At 39.5% G+C, this 27,947-nt stretch overlaps 1 pseudogene across 1 annotated transcript in view; it reads left to right on the plus strand.

Moving 5' to 3' along the window:
- LOC308633194 (vitrin-like) overlaps nucleotides 1-27,697 on the plus strand; it is a 134,359-nt pseudogene extending 106,662 nt beyond the window's left edge. The window contains exons 2-5 of the transcript in view: nucleotides 17,805-17,936; nucleotides 21,333-21,563; nucleotides 24,468-24,969; nucleotides 27,519-27,697. The product of the transcript in view is annotated as a vitrin-like (transcript). The remainder of the gene's footprint in view (nucleotides 1-17,804; nucleotides 17,937-21,332; nucleotides 21,564-24,467; nucleotides 24,970-27,518) is intronic.
- Nucleotides 27,698-27,947: the final 250 nt, after the last annotated feature.

The following is a 27,947-nucleotide window of genomic DNA, read 5'->3' on the forward strand; positions in this document are numbered from 1 at the left end:
TGAGGATAGAGAGTGAAGATACAGGTTAATGGCAAAGAAAATTTGTTCAGTGACATAATAGCAGAAAATTTCCCTAATTTTGAGAATGAGTTGGGAATGCAGGTACTGGAGGCACTTAGAACTCCAAAAAGATCTGAGCATAAAATAACTTTCCCTGGACTTATTATAGTTATAATGCAAAAATTTAAAATTAAAAACTGAAAAATCAGATAAAGAAAGAATTCTGAAATCTGCATCTGTCAAACCACTAAGAAGGGCAAACTTACATAGAAGAAGATGATAGAAAGAGAGAAAGCATGCATTGGAAATAATATATCTCATTGGGAGAGTAATAAGCCAATTAGAATTAAATCTCATTGGGAGAGTAAATAAGCCAATTAGAATTAGGAATGAATCAAATATTAGAAATAAAACAAAATAATACATAACTCATAAACACTGTACATAAATGGTTTTCTCTAATTGAAAGACACAGATTGTTGGATAGGGTTTTTTTTCTATTTGTAAAAGACCAAACGTATGTTGTCTGTAAGATAGACATCACCAGCAAACACATCTAAGGACAAAGTGAAAGGATTTTTCATGCCAATGAATTCAAAAGCAATTGGAAATAGCTATTCTCATACCCAACAAAGCAGAGTTTCAGTCAAGATTAGCCAAAGAGAACAAAATGGTCACCACTCATTTCCACTCTCCTGCCATGCTACATCTTAGGGCATCCCTTTTACTTTACTAATTGGGCTGACAGTAGTTTTGAGAGACACTGAGCAAAACATGCTGTCCTACCGTGTCCCATCCTAGGTCTGGACACGTTATCTGCCAAAGGTATTGGTAGTTGATTTCTCTTTCTGCAAGGAAAGTGATCCAAGAAGACAGCCCAAGTTGTGTCCGTGGGGCCTTGGCTTTCAGTGAGAGACTGATGTTGGGCAATAGTGTTAGAAATATCAACTCCCTTTTTTTGTATGTGAATGTCTTTTTTTTTCTGGCCTTTTCTTCTTTTTCACCGCTCCTGTGTTTTGTTTACTTTCATGGATTTTGAATGAAGGACCTAGGTAATTGTGGTCCAGTCATGGTTTGCAGATGGTTCTGGTTCTCAGAATCTAAAACTTGCCAAGAGTTAATTTTATGTTCCATGTTTTGTGAGATTGACATGTATTTTTAAAGGAGCTAAAGAGGCTTCAGTATTAATTACTTGCCTTACATAATCTGCCAGATAAAATATATCCAGAGGTGAGCTATTGTGGGCCCTGAGAAGAATGAAAGTGAGTTGATACTTTACAGGCCATTCTGAGTTGGTAAGTTGGTTTTCAGTGCTGGTTCTTAAAAGTTATAAAGCACACACTTAATTTCAGGAGGAACTTAAAAGAACTGTTATTGGTTGTGCCTGTTTTAGGGGCTAATCCTATATGCTTAGGAAATTTGAGTACAGTTTTTGTTTGTAAAGTACTTGAAGTTAAAATGCTATCCAGTTTACCCCCCCCCACCTCTTTTTGTAACATGTATTTTCTTTGGCAGAGAGAGGGCAAAATCTGTTAAGTAGAATCATGTGCTAAAACAGACTGCTTTTGTGGAGAAGTGGTTCTGGAAAGACCAACAAGGCAAGATTATAGTAGACAGGGTTATCAATAAGGACCGTGCTTGCTGCTAGCTCTGTGACCTTGAGGAAATCCTTTAACCTCTATGGGCTTCACTTTCATCATTTATATTCATGACATGTTTACTGAATACCCACCATGTGTGTCTAGGTTATGGGATTAACAAAAATTACAGAGCTTCTGCCCTCGTGGAGTTTGTTTTAGTCTGAAGGCAAATAATCAGCAAGTGCAGCTGTGTAGAATAACGGTTTACAGTGGTAACAGCTGTGGGGAAAAACAAGTCAGGGTACAGGAATAAAGTGTGATGGGGCAGCTGTTTTATATGGGATCATTAGGGAAGATCTCTCATGGAGATGATGGATGAACCGGTTGAATGAATGTGAAAGTGGTCCATGGTGTCTATGATTTCTTCTAAGTCTGTATTTCTACAGTTGTATGTTTATATTCTTTGGTGACTTTCATTTCTACTGTTATGGTGCTCTAATATAGTCTATTTGAAATTTGTAAGTTTTCTTAGAATGAGTCTGATCATGTCTATATAGTACCCAACAAGTTTGAATGCTTATACATTTTTACCTTTATTAGTAATGCATTGTGTAAATGAGCATGTGGATTTCAGGCTTCAAGAAAGAGTTAAAGGCAGGGCTTAACTTTAATGTGTGCATTTTCAGGATATGATTTTTTTATATAGCTGCTTATATTTTAATTTCTGATTTAGGAATTGTAAAATAAGTCATGCTAATTTGGTCAAAAACAAACAAGAACTCAATACTATAAGTAGGAGTTTGGGAATTTCTAATCCGTCCTGTCCTGTTCACCCTCTCCCTCACATTTGAACTTTTTGATTTTCCTGTGTTGTCAATCTTTACTTTTTGACACAGACACACACATGCACACTTTAAACTTAAGGTAGGTTTCTCATTCATGCTCATCATATTAAGAACAATACATTTTTACAGTGTCTTGACTTGTGCTAAAATTAAGTTCCCATAGAGAAACTGAAAAACTCTGTCATATATTATGAACTTAAGTATTAAAGGGGAAGAGGGTTTGCAATATTCTGTGATCTTTGTCTCCCTTATTAGTGAAATTGGAAATTTAAAAAAACATTTTTTTTGCATCAGATCATCATTAAATTCAAACATTTCACTTCATTTTTCTTCTTCTCCATTAGAAATATTCCTATTAAACAAAAGGAAATAAAATAGTTAAATGAATTTTGATGAAATATGGATCATTTTAAAATTTCTTCTCATGTTATTAACACCAACAAAGATTTAAGATTCTGTCTAATTTGTCCCTTCAGGAACCTGTAAGTTCTTCTCTTTCAAGTCGACAAGGCAGAGTTTTCAAAGGCAATCCAAGGTCCCAACTACCTGGCCTGCCTCTGCCACCTTCAGATTTTGAGAGTAAGGAAACAGCTATATTGTACCGAAAACTTTTGTCATTTGTTTCCCCAGGCACATTTTAATAGACTGTCTATTAACTTTTGGCAGTGTTCTCCCACTCTAAGAGAATAGGCTATTCATGGGAGAAAAACAGAATAATCAAGGTATTACTGAGCTTTACATGTGTGAAAGGAATTGGAGAAGGAATACTAATAAGATTTGAGAATATTTTCTGTATGTGAGACATTGTGCTAAAGACCCCAAAGAAACATGTAGTCTAGTTAGTATAATAGAAAATAAACAATATGTAGAAGAATCAGAGTTTCTAATTTGCTAGGAAGGTTAATTTTCTTAGAATAGCATAAGAGGGAAGAATTGAAAGTGAAGGAAATGAGAGCTGGAGGAAAATGCTTTGAGTTAAAGTGAACCCAAAGGTCAGTATTTGAAAATTTCTAACTATTAGGAAAGCAAATATATGAAACACAAAAATTAGTGGCCCTAGCTGGGAGCAGTGGCACAGTGCTCACCACCCCAGCAGATTGGGAGGTTGAGGCAGGAGGATCACAGGTTCAAAACCAGCCTCAGCAACTTGGATCCAGTCTCAAAATAAAATGTAAAAAGGAGTCTGGGGATGTGGCCCAGTGATTATGTGCCCCTGGGTTTAATTCCTGGTCCTTCCCCATAACCTATGCCCTAGGTTTTGGGGGATTACTAGGGTTTGAACCCAGAGGTGATTTACCACTGAGCTGCATCCTCAGCATCCCTCCTTTTTTGTTGTTAATTTTTAAATTGAAACAGGGTTTCTTTAAATTGCTGAGGCTGACCTCGAACTTATGATTCTCCTGCCTCAGCCTCCCAAGTCACTGGAATTATAAGTGTGCACCACTCACTGTTCCTGGCTTGGCCCTAGATTTTGATGATTATGTGTGGTAGAATTGGAAGAGGCTTGGATATTTACCAGAAAGTGCTAGAATTGTATGTAGTTGGTTATAAGATTGTGCAGGGCATGTGGTGTGGAGGTTGTATGCTGGAGTATTAATGAATCTGGGTTTTGTCAGTAATAATTTATATTTTCATTCAGCATATATTTCTTAAGTACCTACCTCATGCTGTATCCCATTTGAGGTACCAGAAAAGATACAACAATGAAGAGAGAATGAAGAGATCTTGCTCTAATCAAGTTTAAATTGGGAGCAGACAGTGACAAATACATACATAACAGATTGGAAGGTGATAAATGCCCTGTTGGGATAAGGGGGATGTATAGTACTTGAGAGGGGAAGAAAGCTTTTACTGATAAGATGCCATTTGAGTTAAAACCTGAAAACGTAATAACCTGAAGTGAAGCTGTGTAAGCAGGGGAAGCAGCCACGAGAAGGGGGAATGCTTGCAATGTTTGGGGAATAACAAAGAGGCAGATGTGGCAAGAGTAGAGAAAGCTGATGGAAGAAATAATGTCATAGAAGTACTGAGTCTTGCCTATTATACCTCAGCAAGATGGGCAGCCATTGTAATGTTTTAATCAGAGAGTAGAGGTAATGGCTGTCTTTAAAAAGATCCCTTTGCCAAAATGAGAATAGATGTGGAAGGGTAGAAGAAGCAGGAAGACTAGTTAGGAGGCTGAGTTAATTCAGGCTAGAAATGAGTGAGGGTGGCAGGGATATATGAATGTATTTTTTGTTATGTCATCAAAGTATAATGGATTCTGAACAGCTTTGAAGATAGAACCAGCAGGATGTACTAGGCATTGGATGTAAAATTTGAGAAAAGGGGGAGTCAAAAATGATTGAAACATCTTTTGATGAAGTGGCTTCATAAAACTGTGGAGAAGACTTTCTAAGCATTTAAGTGTAAAAAGTAAGCACTTAAAATGATGTTTATTTTTGTTATTATGATAATGTATAAAATATTGTGAAAGGCACAGTGGTATAGATCTTTGTTTAATTCCATGCTCTACAATTTACTGTTGTATATCATGCCTTTAATACATATTTGCCAAAATGACCTTCCAGAGCCTTGATTTCTTGTGTGTAAAGTGAGGATAATTAATTGCCTTGTGAGACTTCAATGAGTTATTTTAAAGTATCTGGTACAGGTGTGGTACATAACACAAATAAGTGCTGAATAAAAAAATAGAAGCAAATGCACTGTGTTAAGTTTTACTCTATTTCTTTTATCCCCAGAGAAAAGTATGATCTTCAGTCATGAATTCTTTCAAAGCTAGAGTATGTATGTGCCGTCCTGGGTCCATGCAGTCTAGTATTCTGGTTCTGACCCTTGCACTAAGGACATTTTAATAGGAATGATGATCTTGAGTATCTGCTTCAAAATAGTTATATACTTTGAAAGTACTTGCTCTCTTTGATAATCCCCAGACATCTGCTATCTTGGAATTCATGTGACCTCTTCTGAATATAATTATCTAAAGTTTGCATTATACCTTGGGTAACATTGTACACACTTACTACTCTATGCAACTAATCCTCAATTTCAATTGGTCCTTTAACTTACTCCTTTATTTTTGGAACAGGTAAACCCCATGATGGTATGGTATAATTTTGTGAGCAGGTTCATTTTTCATTCTATTCATAGCCTTGATAATTTCACAAGCTTTAATTATGAGGTTTTACTCTTTTAAAACATATCTTGTTATTTGTTATTTAAGTTTTAACATTTCTCAAACCTTGCTGAAGTCTTAGAATAATGTGTGGAACTTTAAAAGTTACCTATTCCCTGGGCTCCACCCCAGACCAATCAATAATATTTATCAGAATCTTTGGAAATATGGTCCCTGGCATTACTGGGTTTTGTTGTTGTTTGTTCATTTTTTAAAGCTACCTTATAGTTGTAATATGCAAGGTTTAAGAACAAGTGCTTTAGTTATTGTTTTTTGTTTTGTTTTTACATATACAAAACACACAGTATATATTAAAAAAAGTTTGGCAGTTTCAACACTTGTGTTGGTTTTCCATATATTGATAGCTTTATAGAATTTGGGATATGATTTCTTTTTTTATTTCCATTGTTCTTTCTGATGATAGCTAGCATTTTATTTTTAGGCAGTAGAATATTATAATTTGAATCACCTCCCACTGACTGAAGTATATAATGACAGTGTAATCTTTGAGCTGGACCAAACTTTGAAAATAACCCTTACTTTAGGTATAGGTAAAGTGAGGCCAGAGAGAGAGATTAAATGATCAAGAATGAAATAGTTTTCTATAAGCTCTGTCACTTAAGTTTCCAGATGTCTTTTTTTCTTTTTGGTATTGGGGATTGAACCTATGGGCGCTTAACCACTGAGCCACATCCCTAGCCCCACCACCCCCTTTTAGTGTTTTATTTAAAGATAGGGCCTCACTGAGTTGCTTATGACCTTGCTAAGTTGCTGAGGCTGGTTTTGACTCCAGATCCTCCTGCTTCAGCCTCCAGAGCTGTTGAAATTACAAGTGTGTACCATCATGCCCAGATCCAGCTACTCTTTTAAAAAGTCTTTTTTTTTTTAAGAATTTCTTCTTGGGCTGGGGATGTGGCTCAAGTGGTAGCGCGCTTGCCTGGCATGCATGCGGCCCGGGTTCGATCCTCAGCACCACATACCAACAAAGATGTTGTGTCCACCGAAAACTAAAATAAATATTTAAAAAATTTAAAAAAAAAGAATTTCTTCTTTAGTTGTAGATGGCCACAACCTTTATTTTGTTTATTTTTTAATGTGGTGCTGAGTATTGAACCCAGTGCCTCATGCATGCTAGGTGAGCACTCTACCACTGAGACACAACCCCAGTCCCACTATCTTTCTTTTTATTGTTGATTTTATTTTATTTATTTTTTGGTTCTGGGGTTCGAACTCAGGCCATTAGACATGCTAAACACACTCTTACCACTAAGGCACACCCTAGCCCTAATATCTCCTTCATTCCTAAAACTTTCAGAAGTAATCAGAGCCACACTAGTGCTACTTTTTATTATTATGATTTTTATTTGTTCTCCTTAGTTGTATGTGACAAAATGCATTTTACTTATTTTATTTAATATATCAGACACAAATATTTTATTGTTTTGCCACTTTCTATTTTACATTTCATATTTTCTTTGTCTTTAGTGTTTTGTAGTTTTATTGATTTGTCAGAGTATGGATTCCTTTTTGTTTTGTTTGGGACTTTATTAGGTTTCTTAAATCTTTAGGTTGGCATTTCTTTAATTTTGCCTAATTCTCATAATTTCTTTAAATATGTCTCCGATTGCACTTTCTTCTCTTTTTGAAAAAAGGCTTTAATTATATGTATATAGTATGTCCTCTCCTTTTCTCTAGTCTATATTTTCCAACTTTTTATCTCTGAATTTCTTTCTTTCCTATTTTTTTTTGAGCCTGGATCTCACTGAGTTGCTAATGATGCCCTCAAACTTGCAATCTTCTCCTCATTCCCCAAGTAGCTGGGATTACTTGTGTGTGCCACCATGCATGTCATCTCTGTTTTTTTCTGGGTAATTTATTCTCATTTATCTTCTAGTTCATTTTCTCATGTCTTAATTCTAATCCTTTTATCCAGTGAAGTTTTGGTTTTGTTGACATTCACCTTGGTTCTTTTTTCAATCAAATCTGCTGGGTATTTTTTCTCCCCCTCCAAATAACATTCTGTTTGTAGTAGATATTTTCAGAATGATCTTTTATTCTTTAAACTTAGTAGTTATTTCATAATTACTGTCTCTGTAGTTCTTACACTTGAGATATTAGAGGAGCCTTTGAATGGTCTCTTGTTTTCTAGTTCTTGCTCATGATGACTTGACTTATTCTTTTATATTCCTGGTTTATTTTTGTGTTCTATTCACTGTCCTTTAGAAAGTATAAGACTAATATGAGCTCTGAGATAGAGGTGTCTTCTTCAGGAGGGTTTTGTTTTTGCTTCTTGTGGATGTCTGGAGGCATTATCAAAATTCAAAGCTACTTTAAAGTGAATTCATTTCTAAGATTTTTTGAACACCCAGCTGATATAAATTATGATTATAAATACATCTGAGTGTCACTACACTTATGCCATTTTTGCTTTGAGTTTGTTCTTTAGTGTCTTAGCTTAGTGTGAAGTATGTTACCTCTCAGACTCTTCTATTTTGGATTGTCTGGGTCTTTGATTTTTTTCCCTTGGGTCTTACATGGCCGTCTAAACTAAAGTTCAAGTTTTTTCTGATTGTTCAATACCCAAAAGGGGAAAAAATGGCTTTTATTCCATGTACTTAACTGGATTCCCATGTCTCGTCAAATTTTGACCATGTCATTCTTTGTTATCTTGTCAGCTTTGTGTTTCTTTTAAGAAGATTGTAAAAATATTTTGTACAGAATTTATAGCTGTTTTCAATAGGAGAGTTGCTGTAGGGCACCATTACTGGAAACTGAATTTTTTATGATACTTTCCAAATCTAACAAATAAGAATGACTCTAGAAATTATCTTAGGAACAATACCACTGATGGCAAACAGTTCTTTTTTTCCCAATGGATTTAAATTCCAAGTAGACTTGTAGACTTTTCTTTTGCCACTTAAAAATGTGTCATCATCCCATTGTTTCCTAGATTCCAATAATTCTCATGACAACTCAATAATCATTTTTTATCATTGTTTTCCTGTATATAATGTGTCTTTTTCCCTCCCTCTGGATGAATTTTGAGCAGTATATCATTATGTCCGTAAATGTGTTTTTCTTTTATATGTATTCTGATAATTTTTGTTTTGTCATTTATTCACTAAAAGTTGGAATATTTTGACCAATACTTCTTTAAGTGATTTTTTAATACCTCTTTTTCTCTCTCTTTTGTTTTAGATTCCAGTTATATATATGCTACACCATTTGATGCTATCCTACAGGTCACTGAAATTTGTTCATTTCCCCCTCCCCCATTTTCTGTGCTTCTGAAACTCTTTCAATAATTTTACTGACATACCTTGAAGTATATTCACTTGTGTCCAATCTGTTGATCCTATTCAATAAATTTGCAATTTCAAATGTACTTTTCAGATCAAGAATTCCCATGTAATTCTTTCAATTTCACATTTTCACCTTGTCTACCATTATATTTACATGCTTATTTAACATATTTATCAGAATATTTTTTTACAGTCCTTGTCTGCTAACTCCAAGATCTGATTGTCTCTCACGCCTTTAATATTGTTGTTATTGACTGCCTCCCCAACTCCCACCCGTTACCCTACTCCTGTCTCTGAATGACATTCCCCTATGTTATTCATTTGTATAGCATTTTTAAAAATTGTATTTTGAACATTATGGATAATACATTTTAGAAACTCTCGATTCTGTTATCTTCCTGTGAAAATATTGCTTATATTTTTTCAAACAATTAAGTTATTGATGGATCAAATATCTCTTGAAAAGGTTTTGTTATGTTTTATTTTTAAGTTTTGTCAGGGTCATCTATATAGGTTTTGCTATCAATCGTATGGTGGTTTTCTTCTTTCTTTTTTTAAAAAATATTTTTAGTTGTAGATGGACACAATACCTTTATTTAATTTATTTATATGTGGTGCTAAGGATCAAACCCAATGCCTCATATGTGCTAGGCAAGCACTCTACCACTGAGCCACAACCACAGCCCTATGGTGGTTTTCTTAATCCTGGAAAGTGTTTTTTATTCTAAGTCATACCCTTTCTGTAGACTCAATGAAAAACCTGAGATATTTGCCAAGCCTCTCTAATTCAGCAGGACATGGGATTCAAATTCTGTCTCATCGACAATGGATATTTGCAGAAATCTCTCCTTGATTTTTAAAGTCTTCCTGTTGATGTTTTTTTTCCCCTGAGGATTCTCAGAATCTCATTCCATACAATCATGTTTGAACATGTGCCAAAAATTTGAAGGGAGTCTATAGATTTGGGGTTTCCCCTTCTATGACTCTCTTAATCAAACATAGGTTCTATGCTATCACCCAAACTCTTTGAAAATTCTTTGCCTTGGATAGAGCATATGGAAGACTAGCCTTTTCAGAAGTTGAGTGCCATTGCTCTTTTTCATGTGCCAGAAGAGGAGGATTTTGAGATGGCCTAATAATATTGTCAGGTAATAATCATCTTGATAACATACATGAAGTTTTGTCCCCTGGTTTGGACATGGAAAGTGAGGTTCTTTATAGAGGTTCATTGCTTTTCTTATTGCCTATGAGCCTTCAACAGCCACAGGTTCACCCAAGAAAACATTTGAAAGAACTGAGAAGTGCCCTAGGGTGTGGGATGGAGGGAAACTCCTAGTGCTTTACTGTCCAGGACTTGAATTCTAAGTCCAGCCAGCTACTTGAAGTAATTTTCCAGGTAGAAGAGGAATGTACATGGAAAGGAGAGGTATTTGGGTAGATATGTTGATTTTCCCTAACTCTTGATGTTTGGGGCAATCATTTTACTTAGCCTTCTTCTTCCTTTTCTTTTTCTCTTAGTTGTAGATGAACACAATGCCTTTATTTTATGTGGTGCTGAGGATCGAACCCAGTGCCTCACCCATGATAGGCAAATGCTCTACCACTCAGCCCAAACCTCAGTTCTTACTTAAGCTTCTTATGTGCTTCTGAATATAGAGGCCACACTCTGTCTCTGAATATAACCTGTTGCCCAAAACCATTAACTTTTCAGAAGGTATCCTAATACTGCCACTATGAATGAAAGAGTAGGAACCCTACCAAACTTAAATATTTTTAAAAAATGGTATTAAACAAAATTCATGGAATTAATTTCAGTTTCATAATAAGGTAAGGACACTGACCATTCAGTGAGGATCAGCCACCCACTTCCTAAAAATGAATTCGTTTGAGCTGCTTAGATTTAGTATGTGGCAACAGAGCCCTTTGATACCTACATCTATTAATCATACCTTCAGTCACAAGAATCACATGATTGAAATTTATTGCATGTGTGCAAAGGGCGTTTTGCTCAGTGAAATTCAAAAGCAGGTACTTCCTATGAAAGAGTTATTTACTGAGATCCTTGAGCTATTAGTGTCAAGGTAAAATAGAGTGGTCAGCAGTATATCTAGTGAATTTTTGATAAGTACATTAAGCTATTTCCAGGCAGTAAAATTTGTGTCCCTTTTAAAGGTAGATTTGATTTGCCATTCTTGGGGTTTATCCAAGAATAGGATGATGTTTAGTAACTGAAGGTTTTCAACACATGTGCTCAAATAAAAATCTTCCAATTGCTATTATTTTGTGAGCCACTAACAGGGTAATTCAACATAGTATATTTCTTTCTATCTCTAATCATTTATTTATTCAACATTTACCAAGTTCTGCCTGTATTACAATCCAGGCCCTGAGGATAGACAGGGACTCAAGGAATTCACAGGTACTCAGAAATCCTTAGAGCAAGTGGCACATGCCTAATAGAATTGTCTTCAAGGTCTTGTGGAAACCCAAAGAGGAGATGACGAGTAGGTAAAGAAGGATGAGCCGGAGTGTTCCGGGCTGAATTTTGGCAGAAGGACATTCGGTGAGAGGGGATGCACCTGTAGGACACAGGCAAAACAGATGCTCCCCATGACTGTGCCAAGGGCACAGTAGGATGGGGTGGGAAAGTCTGGGTAGTGAAGGGAAGCACCTTAGGACTGCTATGACACACCCAGAAGTTTGGATGTCCTGCAAACAGTGGGAAGCACTGGAAGATCTTAAGTGGGATTTAAGCAGCGTAATGCTTACAGATTCCTCTGGGAAGAGTGGGGAGAAAGCACTAAAGGAAATAATACTAAAGCAAGGAACAAATCAGGAATTTATACAATTTACCACAGAAGAAATTATGGTAGGATTATCTATCCATTGAAAAGAAATAAAGAACTGGTCCATGCTACAACAGGGATAAACCTCAAAAACGTTATGCTAAATGAAAGTCACAAGGGTCACATATTGTATGATTCCATTTGTATGAAACTTACAGAATTAGTAAATCTAGAGTTGATTGTAACCAGAAGGAACAGAAAAAGTGGAATGGCAAAAGTTGTGGGGTTTCTTTCTGGAGTGATAAACATGTTGATTCCGGGGGGGGGGGTAGATACACAACTCTGTGAACATAGTAAAAGCCATTGAGTTGCACACTTAAAAGAGGTAGATTTTATAATATGTGAATTATACCTCAATAAGGAGTATTTTTTAAGAAAAAGGAGAATGATGAAGCCAGATCAAGAGATGCACCAATGCTCTGATTACAACCTGGCCATCTGTGTGGATGGGCCTACCACAAATCAGGACAGGGAGTCAGAAGGATTACAAGCTTCTTTCTGCATGTTTGGTTTGAGACGTCTACAAAGTTGTATTAGTCGCCTCAGACTGCCATAACAAAAGTTCATCAATTAGGTGACTTAAACTACATTTTTTTTTCTTATGATTCTGGAGACTCTAAAGTTTAATGTCAAGGTACCTGCAGATTTGATTCCTGGGGAGGGTCCTCTTCATGGCTTATAGATGGTTGCCTTCTCTCTGTTCTCACATGGTAGACAGAGAGATTTCTGGTCTTTCTTCCTCTATATAAGGACACTAATCCCATCATGAAGACCCCACCCTTGTAACCTCATCTTAACCTATTTGCCTCCCAAAGGCCCATCTTTGCATGCCTAGTCTCCACTGGGGACTAGGATTCCAACATATTGATTGTGGGGTAACAAAAATATTCAGTCCTTAACAGCAGTATCACGATGATGATAAATAATAGCTAAGGGAACTTATAAGAGAGTCTAGAGATAAGAATTTGAAAGAGTTCATCATATACTTAGTATTAAAACTACGAATGTGAATAAAACAAACTGAGGAGGAAGAGGGAGGAGAAGCAACAGTTGGGGCTAGACCACTAGGAAGGCCAGAGCCTCAGGAGCAGACAGAAGAGCCACCTAAGGAGGGTGAAAGGAAGCTGGCAGGAAGCAGAGATCAATAGAGAGCATAAACCCACCCAGTCTATCCAGGTCACAGGACTGATTTGAAGTCACTGAGAATACAAAAATTTTGCTAAATCAGGGAATTTGGTGTTCAAGTGGGCCAATCCTGGACTGTGCACAGTGACAGGACCCTCTAGCTGGACACCGAGCCCTGATTTGGGGGCTTTCAAGCAATGCAGAGGACTCCGGCTCACCTGCCCCATGGCTGGGAACTTCATTTTATTCCAAGTGCCATTTCATTTTGCTAATGAAGTGTTTATGTTCAGCTTTCATCAGAATTAGGATTCATTTAGTTCAAGTGCTTTGTAATTAATCTCTTATGTTAATTAAACATTTTATACATTAATACATCCCACAAATGTGCTGGGGATTGAATTCAGGGCCTTGTACATTCCAGGCAAGCACTCTACCCACTGAGCTATATCCCCATCCCATTATTTGTATTCTTGATGACTGGCATTCTATTTGGAGTGAGATGAACTCTCAGTGTAGTTTTGATGTACATTTCCCTGATTGCTAAAGAGATTGAACATTTTTATATATTTGTTGGCCATTTGCCTTTCTTCTTTTGAGAAATATTTACTTAGGTCATTTGTCCATTTATTGATTGGGGTTTTTTTGGTGTTAATTTTTTGTGTTCATTATATATTCTGGCTATTAATCCTTTGTCAGAAGAGTAGCTAGCAAGGATAATAGGTTTCAGATCTAAAGACATAGAGGTTATTATGTTAAGTATCTATCAATTCTTATTTTTTGAATGTTTTTTTATCAACAAGAAGAAATGTAAATTCAGAAAGAAGGTACAGGGAAAAAGGACACAATGACAAACCTGGACCTAATAAAATATGCTTATTTATTAAATCTAAGAATCTTTTTGAATAAGAATTATAACACTTTAGTTTGTATTGCAAAAGGGTAATATTAAAATTATTAACAAAAACTATGGGACATGAGGTCAGAGTTAAAGAGGCCTAGGATTCTCATCAGGTTAAGAGGAGCATACAAGTAAAAAATAAATTTTTTATAGCTGTGCACGAAAGGACAACAATAAAAGTTCAGAAGCATAATATGTAAATTCTGAAACTAACAGAGAGGGAGGAGGGAACATAGAACAGGTGGTTATTCTATCAGAAGATAGAAAAATAACGTGGCTGCATAACCAATGTGATACTGCAATCTGTACATGTGGAAAAATAAGAATTCATACCCCATTTGAATAAAATGTATGATAGGTCAAGATCATTGTAATGTTTTGAGCAACTAATAATTTTTTTAAAAAAAATCAATAAATAAAGTTAAGAATAGTACATAAAAACAAGTAATGAACTTAAATAAAACCAACAATGTTTGTAATCCTAATAAATATAAATAAATTAAACAATAAAATGGAGAGATTCATGAGTTAGATTTTTTAAAAAAAATTCAGTTGAATGTTATTTCAAGATTCACAATAAACATAAGGACAAAGGAAAGGCTGACTATTAAGGCCCTGTGTGTTAGACTGGATTACTACTGGTCCCAATTTTTCATTCCTCTCCGATTCACACTCTAGCCATAGCCTCTTCCTGAGTAGTGTAGATTCTTGCTTCTTGGCTTTGGACTTAGTCATGGGACTTCCTGCTAGAAATGACAGTGTGCCAGTTCTGAGCATCCCCACGTGTTTTCCATTGTCCTCTTGCTGCTTTGCCTTTGCCATGAGCACTTCTCTTATAAAGTTGCTGTCGCAGTAGCACCAACACCAGAATACACCCTTGTAGAAGAGAGAGATTCGCCCGCCAACCCGCAGGCCAGCAGCAAGAAGCAGAGCTGTCCGGCCCAGCCCAGCTTAGATCAGCAGAGCCCAGCTGATCAGTGTTCTGTGAATCAATCTTTTATTTTAGTCTCTATGTGCTTACTTGGCATAATAGGGAGATATAAGGCCTATAATCTCCTGCCTACCATTTTGAACCCTGGTTTTGTACAAGGTGCTTTTGTATTTTCATACCCTGCCAGCTCAGCAGCCCTCGGGAATGCTACAATCTGCAGGATGGCCTCCAGTTCTCCATATCCTCCTTTAGGTCTTAATCCCTTTTATGCTATTTAAATCACAGTGACTTATCTGCATTTATTTTTTGTCAGATTGGCCTAGAATGTTGTGGGTGCTGTCCAATACTTGAAACAGTGTTTTCTGGCTCATTGGTTGCAGGGAAGCACTTGGGAATAGTGATCTTTTCAACTTTTAAAAATTAACATAAGGAAGAAATCCACCATCTCCTTTCCTCTGCTGAGTTTACCTTTAGCTCCTAATATGAGTGGCTCCTATTTATTATTTAATCAAAATTGTACCTCTTTTTCTTTTTTTTTTGGCATGCTAGAGATTAAACCCAGGATGCTTTATCACTGAGGTTCATCCCCAGCCCTTTTTATTTTTCATTCTGAGACACGGTTTCACTAAGTTGCTGAGGCTGGCCCCAAACTTGCCATCTTTTTGCCTGAGCCGCCTCAGTCAGTGGGATTACAGGCATGCACCACTGTGCCTGGTGCCTCTGATGTATACTTAACAACATCTTCCTTGTAGTTTTGAGAGCTTTTATGGGACACCTATCCTCCACCTATTTATAAGTTGTCTATGGTCCCCATTTGGCTCCTTCAATTTTTGGAAAGCTATGTTTTTCCTGTAATAACCTCTTTGCTTCTGATAGATAATAGTGATGTAACAAGAAGGCTGTGCTATGGCTTCCAGAGAAAGTCACAAAAGTTAGATGAGCTTCTCTCAGGCATGAGATATAGTGCCATTGGTTGTGAGCTCAATGTTAATTGATAATTTGGTACATTCAGCAATAGGAGAGGAGATTTGCTGATTGGTGTGTGAGTGTGCTTCAGAAAGTGCTTAAGTAACATCTACCATGTGTGGCAAAGCTGTGGAAAAGATGGAAAAGAGACCAAACTCAGGAATTCATGAGGTGACAACTGACTAAAAAGCAAATCACCAAACAAAGCCTAATGGACAGCATTGTTATGAGACTGAAAGCCAAAGACATTTACACATTATCCAAGGTCAAGAAAAGTATTAAACCCTTCTCACCTAATGTTGTATTATTAAAAAAATAGATATCATTAATTTTTAAGAAATATTAACTTTCAGTATCTTCAAAGACAAACACATGTAAAATAGGTAATGTGTTGATCTGTTGATGATACTACTATGACCAGAGGTACACAGGAACAGATCCCTGTGTTTCTTTTAGGTAACACGTCACTGTCCCCTACAAGCCAGTGCTTGTGGTGGCTGAAAAACATGACCACAAGGAATAACAAGACTTGCTGGGTGTAATGATGCATGCCTGTAATCTCAGCCACTCAGAAGGCTGAAACAGGAGGATCGCAAGTTCAAAGCCAGCCTCGGTGGCAAAAAGCACCCATGGATGCCATCCCCAGTACCACTAACAAAAACAAAGTAACAAGATGGTATAGAATACAGGAAAGAGTGAGCAGTTCATTTTGGCATTTTGACTAGAATAGATTCTGCAATCTGCATTTGGGGTAAAATTGGGGGTTCATAACCCACTTCCATCTAATGTATGAAATATGATATGTCAAGAGCTTTGTAATGTTGTGAACAACCAATTAAAAAAAAACTAAAAAAAAAAAGAATTGGGAGAGAGAGAAAAAGAGAGAGGAGTATCACCATAAGTTAGAACCAAATCATGGAGGCTTTGAAAGCCAAAATATGAAGCCAAACAATGGGAGTACATGAGTCTGGGTTTTGTTACTATAAAGAAATTGTTTGAGGACTGGGGTTGTGGCTCAGCCGTAGAGCGTTTGCCTAGCATGTGCAAGACCTTGGGTTCGATCCTCAGCACCACATAAAAATAATTAAGTAGAATAAAGGTATTGTGTCCAACTACAACTAAAAAATAAATATTAAAAAAAGAAAGGTTTGAGCCTCCATCCATCACTGGATTGCTTTGTAAGAGTGTAAGTGTGTGACTACCTCCTCAGATAAGGACACTTGATGCTCAGCTAAGAGGTCCAAAATTCCCCATTTCCTGGTTGCTTTGCTGTTTTTACTTGTTTTCATTTAATCCTCACCATGGGACTTAGTTTTCATCTGGTGGGGAGTTACCCCGAGGCCTTACCTTGGTTGAACTTATTTTAAATTTCCTGTCTTCCCTGAAAGTGGCTTTCTATATCCCCACCCCAGCTTTACATCACCTGCCATTTTGATTAGCACAGCTTATGGAAATAACTCAGATCACCTTGAGATACCTAAGAAGATTAGAAAAGAGGGAAGAAGGAAGGGTGGAAAAAGAAGCAGAGAATGTCTCCTGTCTCTTAGATCCTGGTGACTGGTTCCCTGGTGACAGCATTGTCTATCCCCAAGAACTCAGTAGGGATCTACTGTCAGGCACCTTTGCTGCCCAAAGCAACTTCTCATTGATCTACTTCTGGGGATCTTGGAAAAGATGCTTTGAAAGTCTCCTCCCAGGTTGGGAGTGTAGCTCAGTGGTAAAACTCTTGCCTAGCATGCAGGAGGCCCTGAGTTCAATCCCCAATACCATCAAATTAAAAAAAAAAGGTCTCTATGCCCACACTTGAGGACTTAGTAACCTATAGCCCAAAATAGCCTCATAATATGCAGGTCCTCTTTCAAAAATTGTTAAGAATCCCAAATGGTGGTAGCAAAGCAGTAAACCAACCCCCATCTGACTACATGGATTGCACACCCGTACAGTGGGTCACAGTTCTGAAATAACCTCTCTCCATGCCCTGTGAAGGATCCCAGTCTCTGTCTTCCCATCACTCTGCCCACAGTGGAACATTTTATGAACCACAGTTTAAGGCTTTGAAGCAGCTTCTCTTTGTATATAAAAGAATTAAGTATTATTTTTACCTTTCTTTTTTACCTTTCTTTAATAACTTTTGAGCTAATTTTTTTTTGTTCTACCTCTTCAATGACAACCCTGCTAAACAGTTTAACCTCAAAACTCACATGAATTCTTGAGACCTGAAGACAGCTATTGAGAAAATTACCCAGAGAGGAGGGCTTTCTAATGTAGGTATGTGACCCCACTTCAGATAATTCTATTTTGTTGCCATGGTTCTCTTTCTATGTGGTTGTCTTCTAACATTCTATATTAAAGGAGGAAAAAAAAGAATTCATCAAGAAAGGACTCATGTAACATCTGTGTCTTTTCTAAAGTATTATAATGAGTTCAGGTGGCAAGAATTGTCAAAACATGTGTGTCATCTAGTTCCAGCTTGCTTGGTTCCTCGGGATGCCAACATTCTTCAGGACAAGCAGGACTGCTGTTGTGACTATTTCCTGGTTGGACTCCAAGTTGCCAAGATTGAACATTAAATCCCACCACCAATTCCATCAGAAAGCAGTTCAGTGCTCCTTGGGAGTCTTGTTCCAATCAGCTACTGTTGCAGCAACGACTTTGCAAACAGAGTCTTGTCCTCTATTTCAAGATGAATCTTTTGTGATGTTTGAGCCTTTGGAGGGGGAAACAGAAGTTCAAGATGTAATCCTCACTGGAGCAGGTTCAGAAACTCCATTTTATCATTTCACCCAGAGGTGACAGGGCATTAGGAAACAACAGTTTCACATTTTCACACTAACCGTGCTCAGACTGTCAAAGAACCCATGCCAATGTGTAATTAATGTATACATGTTAGCCTGATTTTGGGGGACACAAGGGGGGATGATTATATGCTTCTCAGGGAACCTGTTCATACCATCAAAATCCAAAGGACTGGAGATGTGGGCCACATTTGCTTGGCACGGAGAATCTACATGCAGGGTGTAGAACTATCTTATCCTTGAGGGAGTTACAATAAATCTGATTAATTATTTTCTTCCCCCAACCCTGAGAGAACATTTTGTAGCCATCAAACATAAGAATCAAGTAAATGCAGAGCCTGTCACTTTTGAACAATGTTAAATAAACACTGACCAAGCTGCTGTTCTCCATGCCCCAAATTCCAAAGCATGTTCATTACAAACATGATAAAGTTGATTTCTGACTTGTTCTCCACTTAATCCTTCCATGAGCAAAATTTTACCGGAGAAAAACTTCAGAAGACAACTAACTTCCCTGAGGAGATCAGAAAGGTGTTTCAACCTAATCAGTATAACTTTTTCAGTGTAGCACAGGTTTGAATTCTGCCTCTGGTTAAGAGTTTGGGTTCAGAGGACAGAATCCAACCAGCTGGTCAGGTATAAAGTGATTTATTTCAGAGCATTAAACATTATGAGAATTATAGAAAGGACTGAAGAATCAGAATTTGGGAGCTTCTTTTGGAAATGGGGCTTCCAAAGGAGCTGCTGCTACCTCTTCCAAGATCTAGAAACAACTTTCTGAATTCTGCCACCATAACCAATTCAGGAACCTGCTTCATCAGGAAGCCTACAATTAGGAGGCTTCTTCTACAGCTGCCACTCCAGAACCAAGTCCTCCCTGACCCATTCTTACCCACAAAAGGGCTATTCTGCACCCTCTCTCCTAACACCATCAAAGCTAGCAACCAACACAAACATGTCTGTCAATGGTGCTCCAAGAGAAGTCAAATACTCTACAGATTCTCATCAGCATAAACTGCTGAAAGAAAAGTACAGCCCCTGCCTGCTGTCATCTTCTAAATCTCATGTAAATACATCAATTTGTGAAAGTAAAAGAAAGCTGAAAATCTAGATGCAAGAGGGTATGGACATTGTAGTTTTCAGACATCCAGCATCTGGTTTGAAGACCCACTACAAGCCCCGCACAGTGGTGTATGCCTGTAATATATCAGCTCTGGAGGCTGAGGCAGGAGGATTGCAAGTTCAAAGCCAGCCTCAGCAATTTAGCAAAGCCCTAAGCAATTCAGTGAGAACCTGTCTCTAAATAAAATATTTTTTTTAAAAAATGGCTCATGATATGACTCATTGGTTAAGTGCCCCTGAGTTCAATCCCTAGTACCAGAAGAAGAAGAGGAGGAGGAGGAGGAGGAGGAGGAGGAGGAGGAGGAGGAGGAGGAGGAAAGGAAGGAAGGAAGGAAGGAAGGAAGGAAGGAATCAACAACAACAATAAAAATCCACTGCAAGGTAGGTGGAATGTGCATCAAGCACTGGTTCACTGTGGGCTCAACTAGACTCAAGATTAGGTGGGGTCAAAGTGATCTTTTGGCTCCCTTATGGTGCCTAATATTGAGCCAGAAAGGACTACTGGAAGCTTTGGGACTTGATGGAAATTATCCCTTGGCCATGGAAGCAGTTTTCAGCAGCCAATGTTTTCCCTCAGCAACCAGGTTCAGTGCAGACAGTTCACAGGGGTTCACTAAGACACTTCTCCAGGACTTTAGATGTGACCATTTGATACTTTCATTTGACAGGTAATATTATACTGCCCAAACCAGAGAAGCATTGAGTGTAATAATATTTACTTAAAGAAGGTGGTTGTTAGCTGTTATTAGGGACTCATTTGAGAATCTCCAAAAAGAATATGTATGGCCTTGCTACCCAGATAGTACTCATACACAAGATCCTGTGTATAATTTCAGAGAATGCATGGGTATACATACACATCTCTCTCACACACACATACACACACACACTGGTTCCACACAACCCAGCAAGGGAGCCTTGTCATCCCAATTTCCCCAGGGGAAATTGGGCTTTTAGCACTGAGACTGGGAAATTGCTGGAAAAGTAGGATACTTTGTCATCTAGTTGACTCTGAAAATGTCCTGAGACCCTTCACATGGGAGAAAGGCATCTCAAGGTTTCACAAAGCCTCATGATTGTTGCACTCAACTGAAGCAGATCATTGGCCTGGAAGTCTAGACCCAGAGACCATTAGGGACCACCCAGGGCCACACAGCCAGTGGTTGGCACAGTCAGGGCTAGAACACAGTCTCTCAGTTCCTGGTATAGCTCTTCCCTGGACAGCCAAACTTGGGCCCCTGGCTTGGAACTGGCGGAAAGACCGCTGACCACAGAATACAGCCCTGCAGGCCCAGGAGCTCCCAGGATTTAGGAATCCCAGAGAAGGCTACTGTCACTCCAGTTCAACTCCCCTCATCCTGTGCTCTAGGACACAATGTGAGGCAGCTTAGAGACTTAGAGTGAGTCTGGTACCCAAGCAAATAAGAGTCCCTTTATTTCTATGAAAGTCTTTCCCTGCTACTTGCTGGTCCCTATAACTTTTTTCAAGGCAATTAGAAATTAAAGGCTTAAAATGAAACTAAGGGAGTGATGTGACAGCTGCATTGTGAATGTGCCCCGGTGCCACTAAATTGTACACTCACAAATGCCGCTGAATTGTACACCTAAAACTAAAGTGGTTCAAAAAATAGAACAGTCAAACTGGGAGGGAATGAGTGTGTTTTTCTGGACCTTTTTGTGCTGCTGTGATCTGTTTCTGAATTTACCACTGGCATAATCCCTTCAAGCATGAGTCTTTTTCTTCTAGGCTGGGCCATCTCCTTTGTGAACAAGACCTTCTTTTCCAAAGCCAATGGAAACAGAGGTGGTGCTCCCAATGTGGCCATAGTGATGGTGGATGGTTGGCCCACAGACAAAGTGGAGGAGGCTTCAAGGCTTGCAAGAGAATCAGGAATCAACATTTTCTTCATCACTGTAGAAGCTGCTGCAGAAAATGAGAAGCAGTATGTGATGGAGCCTAACTTTGCCAACAAGGTTTGTAATTTCCAGAGACGCACCCACAGTCAAGCTCCCCTGTACTCTGAAAAGCTGAAATTCCAGGAAGATTGTTTTCTTGGGCTTTCAAAAGTGTATGAATCTCACATCTAGGTAGTGGTGTCTCCAATGAAGGAACCTCAAATTACTCTCTCAAAGAAAAGTCTCACCCACCCAAGGCCAGCAGCTTGGGAACAGAAGGCAGGAGCAGTGTTCCAAAGGTCTCATGTGGAGGCTCTTCCTTGCTCCTCCCACAGCATCAGGGACCTCTACCAGGCAGTCCAGGAAGGCTTCATATAAACATGTGAGCATGCACATGTATGTACACACACACACAGACACACACACATGCACTTTCACACAAACATGCTACAAATTAATCAATCTGATAAACAAGAGAAGGGAGGTGTTGCGACATTTCAGGCAGGTCATGTTTCCAATGCTACTTCTGGGTTCTGCTGAGATGTCTGGGTGGACGTGAGGCAGGACAGATGGGATAGTTGGCCTCCTGTTCCAGTCTACTAAACCACCTTTGGTGTTTTCCAGTGGCTGTCCACGTAAACCTTCCTTCAAAGGCAAAGCTTCAACTGATGGACAGAAGGAGAGAAGAAAGGATGGAGGGAGGGAGGAACAGAGCCAGCAAGCTTGGACAGCTTGTCTTTTATTTTTTATTTTTTTTTTCATACTGGGGTTTGATTCTAGGGGTGCTCTACCAGTGAGCTACATCCTCAAGTCTATTTATTTATTTATTTATTTATTTATTTATTTATTTATTTATTTATTTATATATATTTGAGACAGAATCTTGCTAAGTTGCAGAAGCTGGCCTTGAACTTGGGATCCCTGCCTCTGTCTCCTGAGTTGCTGAAATCTCAGGCCTGTGCCATCACGCCTGGCAAAATCTTGTCCGTGATGCTCCTCCAACTTTATTATTATATGTTTTTGGAGCTAATAAGGCCGGACCTCCTGCAGCATAGCAGGCTGCTGACTTCTTCTTGCTCCATGAAATCCTCTTCATTGGCTTCCTGGCCCTGTGCTGCTGTTATTTCACTTGCTCTTTTCTTTTCTTCCATTATGTACCCTGAACATGGACCTTTTCAGGACTTAGATCCTGTTCATCCATCTTCCCTCACAATCTTCTCCTCCTCCAGTCTCCCCAGGGCCACAGCTTCAGTCCTCACCCCTTGAGCTGTACAGTCTTCTCTGTCCAGATGAAAGACTTTCTCCCAGCACCTCCATACTATGGATTGAGCCCTAGGGTGCTCTACCACTGAGCTACATCCCAGCCCTTTTTATTTTTAGACAGTCTCTTGCTGTTGCCCCTGCCTCAGACTCCAAAGTCATTGTGATTGTAGGCATGTGCCATCACACCTGGTGACCTTTCCCTTCTTGGAAGCCCTGTCAGAACCTGAAGTCCTACATGCAGCAAGCCAAGTTCATCATCATCTTTCCCACCCAAACTGTCTCCTTCTCGGGACTTTGCATGAACAGCCCCAACCATCCCAGAATTCCTCATCAGCTCCCAAACTGCATCCCTTTTCTCTCTGTTCTTTCTCTTGCCCAGTGACATCTCCCCACTTCAAGTCAGTATTTAACATCTTACCTGCCTTTCTCCTGGGTCTCCTGTGTAGAGATTTAACAGTGAAGCCCAACTCATGCTTGTAAAGAGTTCTTCCAACTTTGGGGCTCTTGCTCCAAACCCTTCACTGTTTCTCTTTGTTCTTGAGGCCTTCTAAAGCATGGTCCCAACCCTGCTTCTGGCCCTGCTGCTGTGACACCACACAGGCCCTGTGCTCAGGCCAATGGCCACCTGTCCCTGGCTAGCACCACAACTCTCTGCTGCTGGAATCTCACACAGGCTGTCCGATAGGGATACTGCCTCTCCATCCAGAAGATCAGCTTCCTACCAGCACTCAACCTCTTGTGTTGCCTCATCCATAGAAAGTTTTGTAACCTGCCTTAGGTTTTCACAAATCAAAGAAAACATGTATTTTTCCTGGAATGTTTAAGCCATTACTAGTTCAAAATAATTTTTTAATTATACAGATTCATCCATAGTCATGAGGTCAGACATGCTCTGTGACCCATAAAGGAAGGGACAGGAAGAAGGAACACTAGCCCTGTCACTTCCAGGAACACACCAGCAAGTTTGCTCAATGTTTATTTGTAGCTGACTTGAATTTTTTCTGGAACAAGCTTAGGCACAAGTAAATAAATATTTGTTTGCCTATTGGCAAGGTTGTCTGGAAGGCAGAGCTTGGGTTTTGAAGGCAGACAGCTAGGCAATCTAGTTTGGGGAATTCAGGCATGTCCCCTTGTAGTGGCCCTCAGTTTGTTCTCTAACAATGGGGGGGTCATTGTTCCCCTTGTAGGGTGAGGTGAGGATTGAATGAGAGAATCTCTCCAAGAGCACCTAGTACGACCCTGACCCATGTGACTACTCAGCAACTCTGGGGCCCCTTCCCAGTGGGTGCAGCCTGCTCTGGAAACATTCCTCAGTCACTTCTTAGGTGTGCTCTGTTTTACCCAGGATAACAAAAGCTTTCTTTAATTTTCTCATGCATTGGTGCCCACCAATGCCAGTACAAATGAATTGAGCTGAAGAGGCATAAATCTGAAGCAGAAATCAGTGACTTACATCTCCCTGTGAGTTTTCCTAGCACAAGGGCTTCCCACTGAGGCATTGTTATCTGTGGAGACAGGAGTGATTTCAGAGATTACTGGAGAGGTCTTTGTCTCAGCAAGTGCCTACATAGGGGAACAGAAAGGGAAAGAGCCATCAACAAGGACCAGCACGGTAAACAGGAGTCTGTTTGCTTCTTCACCCACCTGGAGGCCCAAGGTAAGGGTGCCAGGTTGGGGGACTTGACTGCTGACCTGGTGAGTGTCCCTCCCCTCTGTCCTCCAGGCTGTGTGCAGAACCAATGGTTCAACGTGCAGAGTTGGTTGGGCTTCTCCAAGACCATGCAGCCCCTGGTGAAGCGGGTCTGTGACACCGACAGCCTGGCCTGCAGCAAGACCTGCTTAAATTCAGCCGACATTGGCTTTGTCATTGACGGCTCCAGCAGTGTGGGGACAGGCAACTTCCGCACAGTCCTGCAGTTTGTGGCCAACATCAGCAAGGAGTTTGAGATTTCAGACTCAGACACACGTATCAGGCCATGCAGTACCCTACGAGCAGCAGCTGGAGTTTGGGTTTGACAAGTACAGCACCAAGCCTGACATCCTCAACGCCATCAAGAGGGTGGGGTACTGGAGTGGTGGCACCAGCACTGGCGCCTCCATCCACTCTGCCCTGGAGAAGCTCTTCAAGAAGTCCAAGCCCAACAAGAGGAAGCTGATGATCCTCATCACCGAAGGCAGGTCCTATGATGACGTGCGGATACCAGCCATGGCCGCCCATCAGAAAGGTAGGGGGAATCTGGCTCAGCCAGCTGCTGAGGCTCCTCTCTAGGGCAGGGAGAGGCTGTCCTTGGAGGGCAAGGAAGGCTCTGCTTTTCTGTGAGTTGGTTTTGTCTGTGACTCTCAAAAATGTTCAAAGCCATTAGAGGAGCAAATATTGCAGGTGTCTGAGTAGCAAAGAGGGAAGGATGAAGGGCAGCCAGAGACTCCCCCAGTGTCTTTGAAAACAGGGAGCCTTTCCTTGACCTCCTACATCCTGAGGCTTTTCCCACCAGGGCTTGAGACACTAAAGGGGAATTCTATTTTTCACTTTCTATGAAAGAAAAACAAATCCCTAGCTGTGTTGAAGACACCATTTTGTCCTTAATACCTTTTAAAGACTAATAATGTTCTTTAAGGAAGTCGTACTATGTTTGTAAATTAGATATTGAGGGTTTGGGGGGGGGAACCCTAAGAAATTTTGATTCAGAATATTTAAAAGTGATATTTCCATATAAATATTTCTAAGTTGTCGAGAGAAGGCTCAAAAACACAAAAAAAATGAGGGCTGAGGATGTAGCTCAAGTGATAGTGTGCTCGCATGGGGCACTGGGTCCGATCCTCAGCACTACATACAAAAAATGAAATAAAGATATTGTGTCCACCTAAAATTAAGAAATAATTATTTAAAAGAACACAAAAATGAACAAAGTACTTAAGTGTTTAGAAAATAAATCACATTCATGAATTAATTAATATATATATGTATATATATATGTATATATATATATATATATATTTGAGAAAAAATATATATATATTCTCAAAAGTGCCATAAAATAGCATGAAAATATAATAGCCTGAAGAAACCCAAAATGATAATAATAATAGTAATATTAAATGGGCTGGCGTTGTAACTCAGTGGTAGAGCGCTTGCCTAACAAGTGTGAGGCATTGGGTTTGATCCTTAGCACCACATAAAAATAAATAAATAAAAGGTATTGTAGCCATCTACAACTAAAAAAAAGAAAAATAGTAACAATAACAATGATAAAACTGAATAAAGTAGTCAGTGGAACTGGAGACCTCTAAGTGCTAGGGTACAAAACTCACACAATGCAGTGGTCAATTATTTTTCCCTTTTCTGTGCATACTTTTAATATGGGTTATTTTTTCAGGATTTTTTGTATTCTTGAGAGCTGCTTTAAATCCTTCCTAAGACAATTCTTAATGAACGGGTGGTGCTGACTTCCAGAAACCAAAGTATCTAGACAATGCATTCAGGCAAAGTCTTCTCAGGGACTTGCCTTTTGCAGAGTCTGTGGGGCACCTTAACAATGGTGAGATGGTGATGTTCTTTGTGCCAGTTGTCACAAATTCACTTGGTCTCACATCAGCAGAGTTGGTTCAAGGGTCATAAGCTACCCGCTCCAAATCCCAGAGTGAGTGGCACATAGGCCAGCTCTTGGCTCATCAGCCCAGGGATTTTTCTAGCACATCTGTCCAAGCTCACGTTCAGTCCCACCCTCACTTATTTCTCTAGGAACCTTCTTTGGGCCTCACCCAGGAAGTGAGGGAATGAGAAGACTGTTGGAAATGGGAGCTCTCAGGGGATCATATTCTGAGAAGCTTTAAAGAACTGGAACCAATAGATACAAATTACATGGAGACGGGTTCCTGCTCAGCCAAACACTGTGATTCATCTAAAAATGCAATGAGCATTGTGTTCCTAGGATAATCCAAGTCCAGAGTTAACAACCATCTGTCAGAATTGACAGTAGAAGGTTCTGTGCAAGGGTGGTCTCAAGGATCTGAAAAGTTGCATACTGTTCTCTAGTCTTTATCGGGAGATATTCTTTCTTTCTTTCTTTGAGCAGAAACATGGGCTTGCTCAGTCTAAGCTCAGTTCCCATGGCCACTTGACCAGCATTTTAAAACCCAAGGCTAACTTCCCCTAATTGAGACAATATTCAGAGAAAAGAAGCTGGAGAGGTGAGAAAAGGGACTGGCAGTTCATATGCAGCATGATGGATAACTGAAAGCATATTAGACCAGAGCTATGTGAAGCATTGATAGCTCCTAATAAGCAGGACTGTACACCTAGAAGATGAGATGAGCCACTGGCAGAAAGGGGGCTGCAGGGCAGGTGCCTGGGCAGGAAGACCACCTCAGGTTCTGCCCTCTGTTTCCTGGCCATCATGTGCATCCACCCTGGTTAACCTGAAGGTGGTATAGAAATAGGAGTTTGTAGAGTAAGGTCAAGTACCTGATATCCAACTGCCCCCAACCAAATCAAGAACTATCACAGCAGGCAGTCTCTCCATTTTCCCCACTAAAGATTGTTACCTCCTCTCTGAAGTGGATGCTCAAAAGTATTTCTTGAATGAATGGATGAATGAATGGCCATACCTGGTCTTAATTCTAGAACCTAGAGTTCCATGGGAGTTTTTTTTTTCTTTTGCTTGACATATTTCTGATTTGGGATTGGGTTGTGCTGACAGGGCAGCAAAAAGGCAAAGATTCATCAACAAAACTTTTTCTTAGGGACATTTGTTTCATCTGATCTTTGTCCCCATAGGAGTGATCACCTGTGCAATAGGGGTTGCATGGGCTGCACAGGACGAGCTGGAGGTCATTGCCACTCACCCTGCCAGTGACCACTCCTTCTTTGTGGATGAGTTTGACAACCTGTACAAATCCAACCCCAGGATCATCCAGAACATTTGTACAGAGTTCAATGCAAAGCAGTGGAACTGAATTCAGAGCAGCAAAGCATAGCAAATGCTGCCTTACTGACTGGCTCTTTGGACCATCCCTGTGTTTTCTGGGGAACCCACAGGGTGGGCGAGTCTTGGGGAGGGCTTGGGCAAACAAGATGCATTTCTATTCTTTGCTATTGCAGTTCTCATATGTCAAAATTTGGCACTGGAAATATGATCATCGACTTATAGATTGAATCAAAAAGATAAGTCATTTTTAGGGTGCTGAGGATTTACATTTTGACAGT

This window comes from Spermophilus citellus (genome assembly GCF_964194105.1).
Source record: "Spermophilus citellus genome assembly, chromosome: 14".
Lineage (NCBI taxonomy): Eukaryota > Metazoa > Chordata > Mammalia > Rodentia > Sciuridae > Spermophilus > Spermophilus citellus.